This window comes from Apodemus sylvaticus, chromosome 3 (assembly GCF_947179515.1).
Source record: "Apodemus sylvaticus chromosome 3, mApoSyl1.1, whole genome shotgun sequence".
In the NCBI taxonomy this organism is placed as follows: domain Eukaryota; kingdom Metazoa; phylum Chordata; class Mammalia; order Rodentia; family Muridae; genus Apodemus; species Apodemus sylvaticus.
In genome coordinates, this window is record NC_067474.1 from 62,250,188 (window position 1) to 62,267,957 (window position 17,770).

At 40.7% G+C, this 17,770-nt stretch overlaps 1 pseudogene; it reads left to right on the top strand.

The window, feature by feature from the left end:
• Window positions 1-228: 228 nt before the first annotated feature.
• On the top strand, window positions 229-353 carry LOC127681983 (uncharacterized; annotated as a pseudogene).
• The last annotated feature ends 17,417 nt before the right edge of the window (window positions 354-17,770 follow it).

A 17,770-nucleotide genomic window follows, 5' to 3' on the forward strand; every position in this document is an offset into this window, starting at 1 on the left:
TTTTAAAACATTCAGCTATCCTGGGCATGTGTAGATTTTTTTCTTGTAATTATTTCCTAACCAAACCAGTATAATGATTATTTACATAACATTTACATTGGGCTAATTATAGCAAGTAGTCTATAAACTACTTAAGGATTCTGGGTTGGACATAGATTATATGTACCAAACCATTTCATATAAATGAGAACTATATATGATAATGGTGCCATCAGAATTAGCAGAGAACTTGTCCCTAGAGGCATTGCAGGTATGGCCGCTATATTACATCTGAATCAGTAAATTGCAGGGAGGGGAGAGGCTATCTGTGTTCAGTGTTCTGATCTGATCAGAATGATCAATAGCCTCATACTCCCTGAAAAAAGCAAACATGAGACAATCATCACTTCCATGTCACACAGGCCCAGACAGGCTCCCAGGTTAGAGAGCAAGATGGAGACTAGAAGAACCCAACCTGGGACCATGGGCACCAGGCAGGATGAGTCTGAGACAGAGACCCTCACACGGAACCATTTGGGAGGGTCCAGGTAAGGCATGAGCTCAAGACAAGCACCAGACCAGTACCATGGGGCCCAGACCAGGGTCTAGCCTGAGATGACCACCAGTCTGGCATTGTGCAGGCCTGGGATGGGGCAGACCATGCCTGAGGTGACTTCTACTCAGTACCATAATGCATGAGTGGCTCATAGCACTTCTAAGACCACTCCTGAGACCAAGCACTCCGAGATCGCAGGTTCCACTAAGAGGAGCAAGTAAGTGGTGGAGAAATGGGAGAGAAAGAGAAACAGAAGGATGTGGGAACAATGAAGAGAAGCAGAACTGGAGACTCGAGGGTGTGAGTAGCCAGGGATGCCACCAGGGACCATGGTGGAATCCTGGCCTGTGCTACCACCAGTGGCCACATATGGGTCCATGGCCCTGCAGCAGTGGGCCTGTTACCACTAAAGAACAGATTAATATCCCTGGTCTTGGCTGCCACTGGGAACATGTTCATGTCTAAAGGCTGTACAGAATTAGTACTACCTCTCACCAGGGCGTCATGGGTGGGCTGGTCCTAGGCATATGAGAGCAAAAGTGCTGACCTCTCCTAACCAGGGAGAGCAGGTGTGGGCCCAGAACATTGTGGGAGTCACAGGTGAGGCAGCTCTGCATGAGCAAGCATGGGAGACCTGGCTGATAAAGGTGCAGAGTTGGTAAGACTTTCTTCACTTTTGTCCTGTAGCTCTACACTCAGAGGAGCTTCCTAGAAACTGCACCTTTCCAGCAAGTGCTGTCCTTTCTGCTTGGACTATCCTTACATCTGCCCATGACTGGCCCTTCTTCATTCTTTTGCTAGATGATCAAATGTTTGTGTCCTTAACAAGGCCTTCTTGGTTAACCTGATGCAAACTAGCCAGTCTTCATTGTCTCATTTTTTTGAAGTTAACTCTCTCTCTCTCTCTCTCTCTCTCTCTCTCTCTCTCATTTGATATATTCTTTATTTACATTTCGAGTGATTTTCCCTTTCCTGGATCCCCCCTCCCCTGAAAGTCCCATAAGCCCTCTTCCCTCCCCCTGTTCCCACCCCTTCCCACTTCCCTGTCCTGGTATTCCCCTATACTGTTGCACTGAGCCTTTCCAGGACCAGGGGCCACTCCTTCCTTATTCTTGGGCATCATTTAATATGTGAATTGTGTCTTGGGTATTCTAAGCTTCTAGGCTAATATCTGTTTATTAGTGAGTGCATAACATGAGTGTTCTTTTTAGACTGGGTTACCTCATTTAGGATGATGTTCTCCAGTTTCATCCATTTGTCTAAGAATTTCATGAATTCAATGTTTCTAATGGCTGAATAGTACTCCATTGTATATATTTTCTGTATTCATTCCTCTGTTGAAGGATATCTGGGTTTTTTTCCAGCTTCTGGCTATTATAAATAGGGCTGCTATGAACATAGTGGAGCATGTATCCTTATTACATGCTGGGGAATCCTCTTGGTATATGCCCAGGAGTGGTATAGCGGAGTCCTCTGGACGTATCATTCCCAGTTTTCTGAGAAACCACCAGACTGATTTCCTGAGTGGTAGTACCAGCTTGCAACCCCACCAGCAGTGGAGGAGTGTTCCTCTTTCTCCACATCCTCACCAGCACCTGTTTTCTCCTGAGTTTTTGATTTTAGCTATTCTGATCTTTTTTTTTTATTTGATATATTCTTTATTTACATTTCAAGTGATTTTCCCTTTCCTGGATCCTCCCTCCCTGAAAGTCCCATAAGTCCTCTTCCCTTCCCCTGTTCCCCAATTAATCCCCTCCCACTTCTCTGTCCTGGTATTCCCCTATACTGCTGCACTGAGCATTTCCAGGACTAGGGGCCTCTCCTTCCTTCTTCTTGGGCATCATTTGATATGTGAATTGTGTTTGGGTATTCCAAGCTTCTAGGCTAATATCCGTTTATCAGTAAGTGCATAATTATGAGTGTTCTTTTGAGACTGGGTTACCTCACTTAGGATGATATTCCACTATGTTCATAGCAATCCTATTTATAATAGCCAGAAGCTGAAGTTAATTTTCTTATTGCTTGTTCTGCATTCTTTATAATCACTATCATTAGCTGACCTATCTTTAGTAATTTTCTTAATCTGTCCCTTGCAATGCAAGTTTTGTGAATATATAGACTTTGCTGTTTCATGTTTTTGATATATGAGAAGTCTTGGGACATTTTGCTGAATGTATGAGTGAGGGATAGGTTGTTTACATGTAAATAAAAAGAAAGACATAACAGAACACAATGCTGCATTTGAGGTAAGGCTGTGTACATGTCTATATTTTTATTAGTAAAAATATCACTATCTATCCAAAAGATGATAAACTATGTACCATGAAGAAGAATTTTCCAGAAATGAGAGTGCCAGCTGCATCCACTCAAAGTGTTCACACATTTAACCCATCCAGTTTGTATAACTGAATAATATAAAAACTGGGCCACAAATCAAACATCTAAATTGGTTCTTCTTTTAAGATACTAAAATTAAACTCGAGGAAAGATTTTTAAAAAATCAGACACTACTGACTAGATTGTAGAAATGTTCAACCAGGGTTAATCTCTCTGACTATCAGGCACTTGGAAGGCGAGGTGAAAAGACCTGGTATAAGCAGTTTGGAAAAAAAAACACAATGAAAATACCTGCTCTGCTATCCAAAGTCAACTCTGCATGGTGCTGGAGAAGACTACTGTAGCCTTTTTTTGAGCAGCTCCTGAAATATACAAATCTTGTTTAACTGATCAATTCAAAACACTCAGATATATTTTTCAGAGGAGAGACAGGACTTAAAACTATCACAGGAAGCCAACAAAATGTTTGAATGGAAGAAATGGCAGAATACAATTTTAATGATCATTTATGTGGAGATTAACTTTTAGGACTACACAATTGAAGCACAGAGACAAGCAAGGTGATGTCTGCAGTCTTCTACCTAGTGTCTAAGGCTTGTCTACTGTTTTACTGGTGTGGACAGAAACGGAGGGCTCCACACTGTGTTTTGGAAGCAAGGTCCACGTGTGATGCAGTGTGATTGATAGAAGAATGTAGAAAACAGCCAGGTGGTGTCCTAGGCACTATGCTGACCATATGGATGCATAGGATGGGCAGATTGGTAGAGGCTCTAATTTGGGTACTTTAAAATTGAGATGGGTTTAAATATATTCACATGAAGATGCTAAGTAAGCAGTTGGATAGACGAGGCTCACGCTTGAAGAAGCAATCCAGGGTAGAGACATAAAACGAGGTAACACTAGTGTTAGTGTAAAGCTGTGGACATAGATGAGATCAAGAAAGAAAATGCAGAAGCAAGAACAGCTAGGGAATAAATAACCTCTAACATTTAACTTTATTGGGAAAAAGGAACCCAGAGTTAGCAATGTCAGAGAGACAGAGTGGTGTGTATCAAGAAGGGATGAAGCTTTGGCTAGGAATGGGTATACATGAGGAAAAATAAAATATGTTTTCACTTTAGTCAAAATTAGAATCATTGCTGATTTTTTAAAGAGCAAGGTTACCAGACTGGTGACCATAGAAACACCACTGATCCAGTTGGGTCAATTCATTGCAGATGCCCTTGGTATTATCTCTTGCATGATCTGGCTTTAGTGGATAAAGGCACCCAGAAAAAGCAATGTTAGAGAAGGTGAAAAAGTAATGTGTATTAAGAACTGTTGAGGGGTTGAGTAAGAATGGATGTGAAATGGGGACCATATAAAATATGCATTTAATTTAGTGGAAATTAAAATCATTGCTGATTTTTAATTTTTTACTGATTTTCTTTGCTTTCAAAACATACTGTGGCGGTTGGGATGTGGAAATCCTTATGACTGGGAAGTGGGAATCCTTATCATAGACATTTTGAGACTGCTTTACTTAAAAATGTTGATTGATCCATCACTTGGCCCGGCTTTAACTTTAGGTTGTTCTGTTGACTCAATACAAAAGCATGGTTTTCACTAAGGAGTTATGTCTACATGACCTATCTGTTCATCTTTCAAATCTAAAAGTCATTTTTCTAGACCTTTAGTCATCTAGATTTCAAGACTAGTAAAACCTTGCAGGACAGACCATTCCTCAAAAGAGAGCAATTCTTCATAAAGGTGGCTGTACCCTAGCACAGCAGTGACCATCTCAAAGGAATCACATTGGTCCTTTCAAGTGATGAAGTGATGACTTATTCAGAGTATCTTGAGGAAGCAAAGCCATGTGACTAACTAGCCCACGCCTTGTTTAGGACTGTTTAATAATGTTTGTCTCTTCCTCACTGCCCCCATTTCTACCTTTATTCAGACCTAAAGCTAATGTCAGCATCCTGAACAGGGACTTGGAATCACTGAACCAAGCATGGCCTTTGAGTAAGTCTCCCTGCTCTGCATATAACTGTTATCAGTCTCTTTAATTGTCATGTTGTGACCGATGGCTAAGCCCCCTCTGTTGACTCTGCTACAACCAGAGATTTTACCCTAAAACTCCAGTAACAGGTCTGAGTGAGTTAGGAGTTTGGAGTTGCCAGCGTTGTGTCATTGAGCAGTGGTCATGCCAGAACTAAGACAATGGATAAGAGAAAGGTGGGAAGAGGAGTTAAGCAAGAAATATAAATAAGGCAGGCATGCCAGGATATAGTGATTAACTGGATGTGGGTGGAGAGGAAGCAAGAGCTGATGGTGACTGAGGTTTTACTGAATTGTGGGTAGAATCCGGTGCCACTCAGAAGGACCACAGAAACCAACAAACCATGGGGAAGAAGTAAAGAGTTTTTACTCATTTGCCTTTAATTATAAGTTAACCACTGTCATGAATTATGATCAATAAGGAGCTTGGGAATTTATGGTCTGAGCTCATATGTGAGAGAAAACCTGGTCACAGTGCTCAATATTGGTGATTTGAAGTCCATCAAAACCTAATCTTTTGCGGTGGAGATTTTTATTGCCCTTATGGGTTTCTGGAGGGTTGGATATACCTTATCATGTACTTCATGATGGTAAAGGAGGAACAACAAAACAGAACTGGGGGCTTTTCCTTTAAGAGCCACAGATTTTAGGCATTTTTATGAGAGGAAGATTACAAGAGAGTGAATCATCTGGCTTTTCCAAAATTCTCCTTCAGCATTTCAGGCATGACTAATCAGACAGAGACTTGGGAATTCTAAACAGGAATGTGTGTACCTGTGAATACGTGTAAAAAAAACCACTCCGTGTATCTTGAAAATATTCTCAATGTTGAGCATCTGTGTGTGACATTTAAGTGTGTGTGACACTTGAGCAAATCCCAGAGTGAGCTGGAGTTGATGAATGCTTTCACCAACACACCATGGCATTTATAACGCGTACCACAGCTCCTCCAAATCTCCAGTTGATTATGTTCTGCAAAACACCATTGCCATGCTTCTCTTCACATGGTCCCAGCTGCTGCAAGCTTTTCATTTGGAAGCAGTTTCTTTCTAGTCTGCATGTTCATAGTATCTGGCTTGTATATTATATAGGCGATGTATCACGTCTTGCTTTTTCTGATATGGGTAATTTGTATGCAAGTCCTCTCGCCTAGAAGATGTAATAGCTATCTTGCACAGAGCTTCCTTGATGGTGAGTCCCTGAGAGCCTATCTCTGGGTGACTCATAAATTCCCACTGGCAATTTATCTTAGTCTGTTCAGGTTGCTGTAACGAACTAGCAAAAAAAACTAATGAACTTGGTGGTTTATAAGCAACTCTGTCTTACATTTCTAGAGCCTATCAGTACAAGATCAGAAAACCAGTAGGTTTTGAATCTGGTGAGCGTGTCTTTCCTTGTTCATAGTGGCTGTTCATGGGGTGATTTGGTCCATGGAACTCTCTTGAGCTTCTTTTATAAGGGTAATGATGGGTTCATCACCTCCATCTTACCTCCACACACTGGGGACTAAATCTTCACATAAAAAATTTGGGTACACAAACATTCAGTTTGTAGTAGTAGGGATGACAGTAAACTGGTTTTAAATTTTTCTTCTGTCGCATCTGACCTCCACTCTGCCCTGGCACTCTTGATCTCTGATTGCTCCTATGACATAGCATCTCAACCACATCAGGAAACCTATTTACTGAAATGAAAGCCATTAAACTCTCATCTTTCACACCTGCTTTAAGTCTGAGATTAATACAACCATTTCCTTGACCCACAGTATTCAGCAGCTTTAAAATCTCAAGCTTAATTTCAGTGACTGTACTGGTTGGTTTTGTGTGTCAACCTGACACAGGCTGGAGTTATCACAGAGAAAGGAGCTTCAGTTGGGGAAGTGCCTCCATGAGATCCAGCTGTGGGGCATTTTCTCAATTAGTGATTAAGGGGGGAGGGCCCCTTGTGGGTGGTACAACCTCTGGACTGGTAGTCTTGGGTTTTATAAGAGAGCAGGCTGAGCAAGCCAGGGGAAGCAAGCCAGTAAGTAACATCCCTCCATGGCCTCTGCATCAGCTCCTGCTTCCTGACCTGCTTGAGTTCCACTCCTGACCTCCTTTGGTGATAAACAGCAATTTGGAACTGTAGGCTGAATAATCCCTTTCCTTCCCTGCTTGCTTCTTGGTCATGATGTTTGTGCAGGAATAGAAATCCTAAGACAGTGACACACCTCTTCCAACAAGGCAACACCCCCTTATCATTCCTAAACAGTTTCACTATTTAGGGATCAACTATGAGGACACATGAACCTCTGAGGACCATTTTCATTCAGACTATCAATACAATAATTGACTTGTTGTTACTTGTTTATTTCACTTAACATTCTCAAATTTCAACCTTATATTTCATTCTTACAGTATGTGTTAAAATTTTGTTCTATATGAAATATATATAAGATACTATTGTATAATGTATATTTACCATGTTTCTCTTTTCCATCAATCTGTGAGAAGATACAAATTGCTTTACATTTATTATGAATAATGGTATGTGTGAACATAAACATGCCCTTATATTCTCTTCATGATGACCTTCTTTTGTATCAATGGCAGTTCCTTAGACTTTAGACATAGTCTGTTTATCTCTGCCTAAGATCTTGATGCTAGTAATGGTGTTATGTACCCATAATTTCAGAATTTGTGAGGTAGTGGCAGGAGGAAATGTTCTTCAAGTCCAGCCACAGTCACATAGAGAGTTGGAGGCCAGTAGGAACTATACAACAAGAATGCCCCCTTACAAAAAAACCCTAAACAACTAAAGACCTTGAAAGAATGATATTCTCAGGAACTGTTCTACTACTGTGAAGAGAGACACCATGATGAAGGTACCTTGTAGAAGAAATCTTGCTTATAGTTTCAGAGAGTTAGTCTATTATTATCATGGTGTGGAGGGAGTGTGATAACATACAAGCAGTCATGGCACTGGAGCAGAAGCTGAGGAGTTTGCATACTAATCCACAGGCCATATACAGACAGACAGACAGACAGACAGACAAACTAGACCTGGTATAGGCTTTCAAAACCTCAAAACCTTCTTCTGTTGACTCATCTCTTCCAATTAGGCTACATCCCAACCAGGCTACACCACTAATTTTTTTCCAAACAGTTCCTCTAACTGGAGACCAAGCATTCCAACTGTGAGTCTATGGGGGCCTTTCTCATTCAATCAACATTTGAGAGTGTTTGTGCAAATGAACACTTAAGGATAACAGCACAAATGGGAAATCCCAGGTAGGGGAGCCATTTCTGGACGCCCTGCAGAAGGGATCAGCAGCTGATCTTAACGGAAAACATGGAGTGCAGTCTAGCTTTCAGTGCTGTCTTGCTGTAGAGGAAAGGGGCTGGGCTTTCTTACTCCTGTACCATTAGTCACCCCTTTAGTCTGGAGAAGTACACGCCTTCCCAATTCTGGCTTTCTGTAAGTTTTAATAATGTAGCTCCAGACGCCTCCCAACAGGGCTCCGAAAACCTTCAAAGTCAGTTTCATACTCAAGGATATTGGAAACAGTGTGTTCCAAAGCTGGGAAAGAGGAGAGAGTAAAAAGATTTGTGAGGACTGGGTAGGGCACTATCTACTGTTGCTTCCCCAAAGGAGTTTCTATTCCTGGCTCTTAGTTGCAAGTCATTGCTCATAATGCTCTACCTATTGCCTTTCCAGAAAGCCCACTGAATGTGTCACTCCTAGTAACCTTCTCCAGCATGCCGGCATTTCTGAGAGGGTTCTGTCTGTAAGCCACTTGAGGATGTTAGACATATATTCTTATCCTGAACATCCAAATTCTAGTATAATCTAGTAAAGTGATAGCAAATATCACTGTAGGTGACTTCAGGAGAGTTTCTTTGTTTCTGGACATAATATTAACTACATTGGGTAGCATAGAAAGGAAGCCCCAAACAACATCAGAGTTTGGAGAATTTGCTACCTTCAAGTGTAAACTTGCTTACCAGACTGGAGGTCAGTTTCATTAGTTTTAATTTTTGCTTTGAAACCATGCATCGAGGAAAAAAAAAAACCTTCTTGGGGTTTTAGGCAACTTTGCTTTCTACAGTCATGATCTCTGTACACATGATCTGGCCACACCTGGGGCATATTTTTATTTCTACAACCATGAAACCTCAGATTTGATTTTCTAAATTGCCCCCTGTATGTCCATTATAATCGCTTCAATCCTCTCTCATCCCCTTAAAATTAGTTTTGAAGGTTGTTCACAAAGTTATAGGAATGATTTCCTTTTGCGAGCTATAGAAGGAAAACATTTTTGGGTAATATGGCAGACAAGGGACATTATTAATGTTACTTTACACAATCTCATAAATATAACCTCCACCACCCCAGCATGCGTCTGTACTCATGTATAGGTCCTAGGGACTTCCTGTTGCTAGCAATGTTGCACGGAGAGAAAGATGTTATTAAAATCCACAAGTCCATCTTCCCTACAGGGAACATAACTTTTAATTTTGCAGTCATAAAAGTCATCAAGTAGAACCATAACCACCATTTTAAATAAAGAGGAAGTGAGGCAAAGAAAGTTAATGGGATTTCACCGAAGTTATATTAATATAGTGATACATCTTATCATTAAGAGCAACTTATTCATTTTCAGTAAAAAGTAAATTTCTTTCATGGGAAATGATTAGCTGTATTATTGATTACCAATCTGGCTTAATTTTCTCCAAGCATTCATCTTCTTCCCAGCATCCTTTTTTCTCTTTGTCAGATAATATTTAGTTAATCCAAGTGAGTTTTGATGCTTGATACTTGGATGATGGTTTTATGCTTTGCACCTTGAGACCTTCGGCATTTACAATCTGGGCTTTAGGGACAGAGCTGCATGAAATCACATTCTAATCTGGTTCAGAGTCAACCAAGAGGCCTCTATATGACTTGGTCTCTGTGATCTCCTTCCAAATATTAATCAACGTGACACACACAACCATCTCACGAGGAGAGATTATTGATTGCACCTTGACAATTGAAGGTAACAATTGATCTTGATAACAGAATATATTATCATTTCATCACAGTATTCATTCTCTGAGTGCAGTGACAAGCTGTGGCCTCTTACTCAAGAGACACAGAACTGGCATGCATTGGTGTTTTGTTAAAATGAGGAAAAGATTCTAAGGGAAGACACTGATCACCTTGTATCCCAGCAGGTATTGAAACAAGCAATTGTTGGAAGGCTAGAGAATTTCACAAGTTTATCTTATAGTGAGCAAGAGAATGTAGGAAAAAGATGTGGGGAAAGATGGCAGACTGAGCAAAAGCATTATATTTTGCTCTTTTTAATAGAGTAACTACCAGGAAGTTCAAGGCCATTGCCTTGAAAATGAGACAGCACAGTGCATGGCATTTTATTTTATTTACAGGGTTTTATTTTCAAGCCCTAGTTTATCTTCAAGCTTACCACATGGTTTTTTTCTTTCACACCATCTCACTTGGACTCTAGCAGGGCTAAGAAGATTGATATTTATTCTTATACAATAGAAGATCAGAAGTCATTTTAAGCCAAGCAGCACAGTTTAATAACTATGTCTGCTATAAGAGTGGTAAATGTAATTTTGGTTCAGAGTAGAGCCTTCTCTCCCTACCCAAGTCTCCCTCTTTATGGCCGCCACCTTGCAAGTGGAGTAGAGATTAGAAGTTGTGGGACTTAGCTCTCTATGTCCTCACATGCCTACTCCTGTTTTGCTAGTTTGCATTTTTGAGCACTGACATGAGGGTCCCCAGGAGGGAAATGAGGAAGGGGAACCATTACAGTTCTTGCATAACGGGTGCTATTCAAGATCTGTCAGAACTTTGTAGGCATAGTTCAGGCCCAGAGCTGACTTTTCCCTCAAAACACCTTCATGGATCCTTTGAAAATTTGTGTTCCCCTTTTGAAAAGAATTTCAGGAGGGCAAAGTCTTCTCTAGTGGGGCCAGTAAATGTGACACACAGTGAGGGAGAGCATCTAGGTTCTTACACAAGCTGCTTCACTTTGAAGGTAACCACAATAAGTATTTTGTGAAGAAAGAACTTTAATACAAAAATTCTAGACTAGCCTTTCAGAAACAACTCTCAGAGAAATAGTGCACCAACCCACCAGGACAGATGGAGCCCCTGAGGCCACTTCTGAAGATGTGTCAGAATTAAGACCCTACTGTTACCTCTGAACTTGGCAACGGTCTTGAGGACACAGGGAGCTAGGCTGTGGAAATCATAGGCCTGGTTTATGGATTAAACAAAGTCAACGCTGCCTCTTTAGTCTCTGCCCACAAATCCTAAAGCAGGGAAATGGAAAATAGCCACAGCTTTAGAGAAAACTCCTTCCAGGTATTCTGCGTCAGAAGAAACAGCTGGGTAACGGGTAATACCTCACCCCTACTTTCCAAACCAAGTGAGGTACTTCTAAGGTGCAGAACTGAAATCACTCAGAGAAATGTCACTGTCAGGACATGTGGTGATTTTAGTTTTCCAGACTCTCCAAACTAAATAAATAAACCCATAAGAATGAGGTCATTGGCAAATATGTAGATAAAGTGTAGAGAAGAGACTGAAGGAAAGGCCATTCAGAGACTGTACCACCTGGGACCTCATCCCATATACAGTCACCAAACCCTTACTCACAAATACAGAGGCAGATTCTTGAAATCGGACTGAGCATGAGACCCACAATGGAGGAGTTAGAGAAAGGTCTAAAGGAGCTGACGGGGTTTGCAAACTCATAGGAAGAACAACAATATCAAGCAACCAGAGCTCCCAGAGTTCCCAGGGACTAAGCCATCAACCAAGGGGTACACATGGCTCTAGCTGCATATGTAGCAGAGGATTGCCTTGTCAGGTATCAAGGGAAGGAGAGGTCTTTGGCCCTATGAAGGCTCGATAGATGCCCCAACATAGGGGCATTGAGGGCAGGGAGGTGGGAGTGGGGTGGGTGGAGAAACACCCTCATAGAAGCAGGGGCAGGGAAGATGGGATAGGGGCTCCCTGGGAGGGGAGGAAACTGGGAAGGGGGATAACATTTGAAATATAAATAATAATAATAATAGTAATAATAATAATAATAAAAGAATGAGCTCAATAGAAGCCTAATTGTGACTGCAGGAAAATCCCATCTTAGGTGAAAGAAAGCACCAGAGAACACAGAGTAGACAGGGAAGGAGGCCAGGTTTTGAGAATTTTACTGAACTGATAATGTGACACTAAACTTGAAATGTCATGAGATAGTGATTACCTTACTGTTTAACCAGATTTGAGATTGCATTATGTGTGCTGAAAATTACATTATATGATTTTCCATCACACAATTTTTAAAGTGGTTTTTTAAAAAACTTTTTATTGTTTAGTCTTTCCTTCCCTGTAAGCTTTAACTTTGAAAAGAGCAGGGAGCTCATTCAGAACTTTCCCGTGCCAGTCCCCTCTCAGTATTTGGATTAATGCCAAAATAGACAAGAGTGCAAAGATAGCTTCTGTAATTCTCATTTGGGAAAAAAGGAAACAAAACATGATAATTATAGCTTGAAAGCAATTAAGAATAAACAAGTGTTTTTAGCATATATATATATACACACACATATATATGTATCTGGGATATAAAGGTGGTTTAACTCTTGAATCTAATGCAAACATATTAAACAAGAAAAATAATACAGTCACTATCTTAGATGCACAGATATTAGTTAGCAAGATTCAACAGTCTTGATAAAAACTCATCAAATACAGTATCCTCTCAAAATATAAAATAATTAACAATGCACTAAAGTATACACATGTGATAGCTGAATATTAAAAAAATAGTTATAGAAATGAAAGTTATCTTAAACAAATAGAACAAGGTCTTGTTTTCATGTACTAAAAGACTGACTTAACTACTATAAAACACCGATCATCCTTAAATTTCTCATGACCCAGGACAGTTTTCTCGAAATCTTTTTCTATTGAAATTGACAATCAGGCTCTCAAACATCGTGGAACTGTAGCTGACTTAAGAATAGTATAAATGAAAACATGGAAGTCAACTCAAAACTACCCATACAGGGTCTAGGGTCTTTTCTGTGGGTTCAAACAGGTAATGACATTTTGGGGGAACTAATCTGTCAAGGTTTAGCAGTTCCTCAATATCTTTGATAGCTGTTTTTAAAAGGTGGATTGGGAAATTTTGGAGAATAGAGTTGTTCAAGAGACTCATTATTATCAAGAGCAACATATGTCTGTTTAAATTTATATTAAAGAGAACCATATGAGTATTAACTGAGTTTATGATGAAAAGAAGTAAAATAATGATTCCCAGGGGCAAGGAAGGGACAGGAGGAGGGAAGAGAGGACGCCAAAATCCAGTTAGTTAGGACAAGTCATTCCTTGTGTCCCACATCATAGAGTGGTAGATTACAGGCTCACTATATATCTCATAAAAATCCTAAATGGCCGGGCAGTGGTGGCGTACGCCTTTAATCCCAGCACTTGGGAGGCAGAGGCAGGCGGATTTCTGAGTTTGAGGCTAGCCTGGTCTACAGAGTGAGTTCCAGCACAGCCAGGAGTACACAGAGAAACCCTGTCTTGAAAAAAAACCAACCAAACAACTCCTCCCCCCAAATCCTAAATGTCAGGCACTGATAGGCTATGATTACATATATGACAACTATTTAAGGGGATAAAACTACTAGGCATACTGAAATGATCTAAAATATATCACATACACGAATCAAATTACCACGCTATATCACAAATGCATACACCATTATTAGTTGTCATTAAAAGTAAGTTCAACCTTTTTTAGTTTTTTTAAACAATTTTATTGTTTGTGAATTTCACATTATGCATCCCAATCTCACAAATCTCCCTGTCCCTCCATATCTGCCCTCCATCTTTGCAAACAAAAAAACAAATTACTTTTAAAATCTCACTGTGGAAGCTGTTGTGTGATATACACCCTTTGTCCACACATTTTAATTAAATGTCCATTGCAATGAGTCACTGGTCTGTTTTGAGGCCTCTGGCTTCTGCTACACTATCAATATTGAATCCTCATTGGGACTTTTCTTGGATATCCTGTTTTTGCCCCATGTCATAGAGATCCAGTCCCTTTGGATCTGCAGGCTCAGTACCTTCAAGTACTCCAGCCATTCACAGATGAAATAAATATTGGGGTGGACCAACTCAGAGGCTTTGATCTAGGGCTGGGTGGAAACTGAGGTGGTTAGCCCACCAACACTTCTGTACCTTCCACAGCAAGACCAGACAGATCTTTGGCTTTGCCCAGGCACTGGGCAGGGCCAGCTCTTCATACTCATGCCCTCAGTGCGGGCTCATCCAGGCCCATGATACCAGGGCCAGCTCTACTGTGCTGACCAGGTGAGGTGTGGAGCAGCTCTCCCTAGTGCTGTAGCCAGCAAGACGTAGGGATAGCTCTCCTACTTCCTGCAGTCAGAGAGGGGCTGGGGGACATCCGTCCTGTGCCTGTGCCACTGCTAGGTTGAGAAGGGGCAGGGCCAACTCTCCTGAATCCTCCGCTAGTGACGGGTAGGGCTAGCTCTGTGCAGCTGTTAGACTTTTCTAATTAGATATTTGCTTTACTTTTATTTCAAATGTTATCCTCTTTCCTTATTACTCCCCACCCCAAAATTCCCTATCTCATCCCCTACCCCTACTTACCACCGCCCCCATCTTCCTGACCTGGCATTCCTCTACAATGGGGCATTAAGCCTTCACAGGACAAATGGCCTCTCCTCTCATGGATGTCTGACAAGGCCATCCTCCACTACATATGTAGCTGGAGCCATGGGTCCTTCCATGTGTACTCTTTGGTGGCATGGTATGCAGTCACTGATAAGTGGATATTTGCCCAAAAGCTCAGAATACCCAAGATACAATTCATAGAGCACATGAAGCCCAAGAAGAAGGAAGACCAAAGTGTGGATACTTTGATCCTTCTTAGAAGGGGGACCAAAATACCCATGGCCCACAGCCAACCAGTGGATTGAGCATAGGGTCCGCAATGGAGCAGATAGAGAAAGGACCCAAGGAGCTGAAGAGGTTTGCAGTCCCGTAGGAGGAAAAATAATATCTACCACTCCTTAGACTTTAACATGACCCCAGGCTGCAGTCCAGATGAGGGGTGTCCAGATAGTCTTTGGTGGTGACACAGACCATGAACATTGGCAGAGGCCCCTCTGCCACTGCAGGCTGCAAACCCATAAGTGGCCCTCTGTGGCAGCATGGGCCACTAATCACATCAGGCTGTTCCTTTTTTTTTTTAATTTTTTTATTCGATATAATTTATTTACATTTCAAATGATTTCCCCTTTTCTAGCCCCCCACTCCCCGAAAGTCCCGTAAGCCCCCTTCTCTTCCCCTGTCCTCCCACCCACTCCTTCCCACTTCCCTGTTCTGGTTTTGCCAAATACTGCTTCACTGAGTCTTTCCAGAACCAGGGGCCACTCCTCCTTTCTTCTTGTACCTCATTTGATGTGTATCCTTATTACATGGTGGGGAATCCTCTGGGTATATGCCCAGGAGTGGTATAGCAGGATCTTCTGGAAGTGAGGCTGTTCAGACCCCGAAGCAGACACCTGAAGGCTCCTGCTGGGGCCCGCTGGATTCTCCGGAGCACACCGACTTCTCCCCGAAGGCCGCCTGGAAGCCCCACTTGCCTCTTTCAGGACTTGGAGATGTGGTGTTGCCGCTCAGGCTGATCTGGATCCGGAAGCGTAGAGGTCCCAGGGCTACCGCCAGAGGCCTCAGGACTGAAGCCTAAGCTCTGTGCCACAGGAACGAGCTGTGCTGTGAGCTCCCAGACTGCCTCTCGATTATTTTTATAATTGTAAGATTATCCTAAATGTTGTATATAAAAGATACAAGAAAAAATAAAAACAAGTTCATAATGAGTGAAAAAAAATGTTAATTCTCAAATTTCCTTCAACAACCATCGGATTAGCTGTATTCATTTGATCCAAATTCTCCTGGGGCTTTTCAGGGAAGTTTTTGACTAATTCAAAGAAGTAATTTTTGATGAAAAATAATAGGTGGAACATAGGTAGATTTTTTAAAAAGAAATTATATTATTTAACTTGTGGAACTAAAAGATGGAACCTGGCGTCTAGCAGTTGCTTCTGAAGAGGGCCACATGCCGTTAAACCTTGGGAGGACAAGTTGGGAACACTTGGAAGCACAAAGCAAGAGGTGTGTTCTCACTAACAAAAGTCTGTTTTAGTTATGTGTGTCACTGTTAAAGAATGTTCACAACCGAGTGAAACAAAATATAACAATCCAAGTGGTATTTCTTTTACATAAGAATTTGAAACATTCACGACAAAATATTTTAACACAATACAGATCTTCATTTACTGTATTTTTCAATTAAGGGGTACAGTGTAACATCATTTCTTTGTGATGAGGATATTCAAAATATCATGTGTTATTTCAACCTTAATTGCCCTTCTGTGTGACAGAACTTAGTCTTCCTATCTGGCTGTGATTTTGTATCTATTAACCAAACTCTGCAGAGTGAAAATTGATGTTTATTACATGTTTGACTCCAAAATAGCAACATTACATTTTAAATCATGCCTTTTCTTACATAATTGATTTAAATGAAAGAGCATGTAGCTCTGTTAGCTGAAAAATATCTAAGCATGTTTTATATATTATGGGCATAGATATCAACTGTAAACATATGATCTGTTGAAGATTGCATTTAAATGGAATCTTAAAACAGTATATTCTCAACCTAAGTTCACTCATTACAGAACAGTAAATGGTAGACATATTAATAAGTACCTGAGGGCTGGAAGATTTTCTGCAGACATTTGTATCTCTGCTATTCAGTGTGATAGCCGTTATCTATGAGTGGCTAGTAAAATTCATATGAATTCGATTGGAGCAAATAAAGAATATAGTTCCTAAGTTGCACAGGTTACATTTATGCTTCTCAATAGCATGTGGCTGTGCAGTTTGTATAGGCACAAAAATTCCACCAGTATACTGATCTGTATTGTAAAAAGGAAAACAAACTTGCCTGATAAAATAGTAAGAAAAGAGGCTTTGTTTAGTGTTTTCGTTGAGTATAGTAAGGATTAGAACATCGGGGCTTTGTCTGAGCAGAGCTTTGTCCTTGCAGGGCTAAGCCAACATAAATGTGCTTGTCCTGTTTCCCAACTTTAATAGTGAAGGCAACAACAGCGACAGCAATGTCTCTCGATCCTCTATATAATAACACAATGTGCCTTCAGGTAAATAATCTCATTTGAGTCTCAAACATTTTAGGAAGTTTGGAAGTCTAACCTTTAGGCACATGAAGAGACCTTAGTGGATTTAATCACAAATAATATTATTAACACAATACTTACTGATCATTTATGTTTAGTGTTCATTTATTAGTGGATAGTGCTTGTTAATAGAGATCTATGACTAAAAACTACTGACAAATGCTGTCATTTGACAGATGAAGAAAGTGAGGTGTGGGGCTAGTTGGTATATTTCTATTCATAGATTCAGGAAGTCTTAATGTCTTTATGTTGGCCTCTGAATAGATTTTTCTTCTGACCTGATTTGAATCTTGAAATGCAAATATTAAAACAGCCCCACTGGTTCTACTCTACCTTCAAAAAATAATTTAAAACTATCATATATATGATAACAGTATGCATTTTACCGAGTAGAATCAACCTTGTCAGTTTTATATAGATGCCCTCCTGGTGGGAGAAGCTGAAGCTACCAATCTCAGGAACAAAAGGCATGTCACACCTCTACAGAGTCAGCCCACAAATGTTTGCAGCTGAAAACAATTATGAGTCTCGGCTACAATGGAGCAAACTCTGACAATATGCTGTCAGCCAAAGA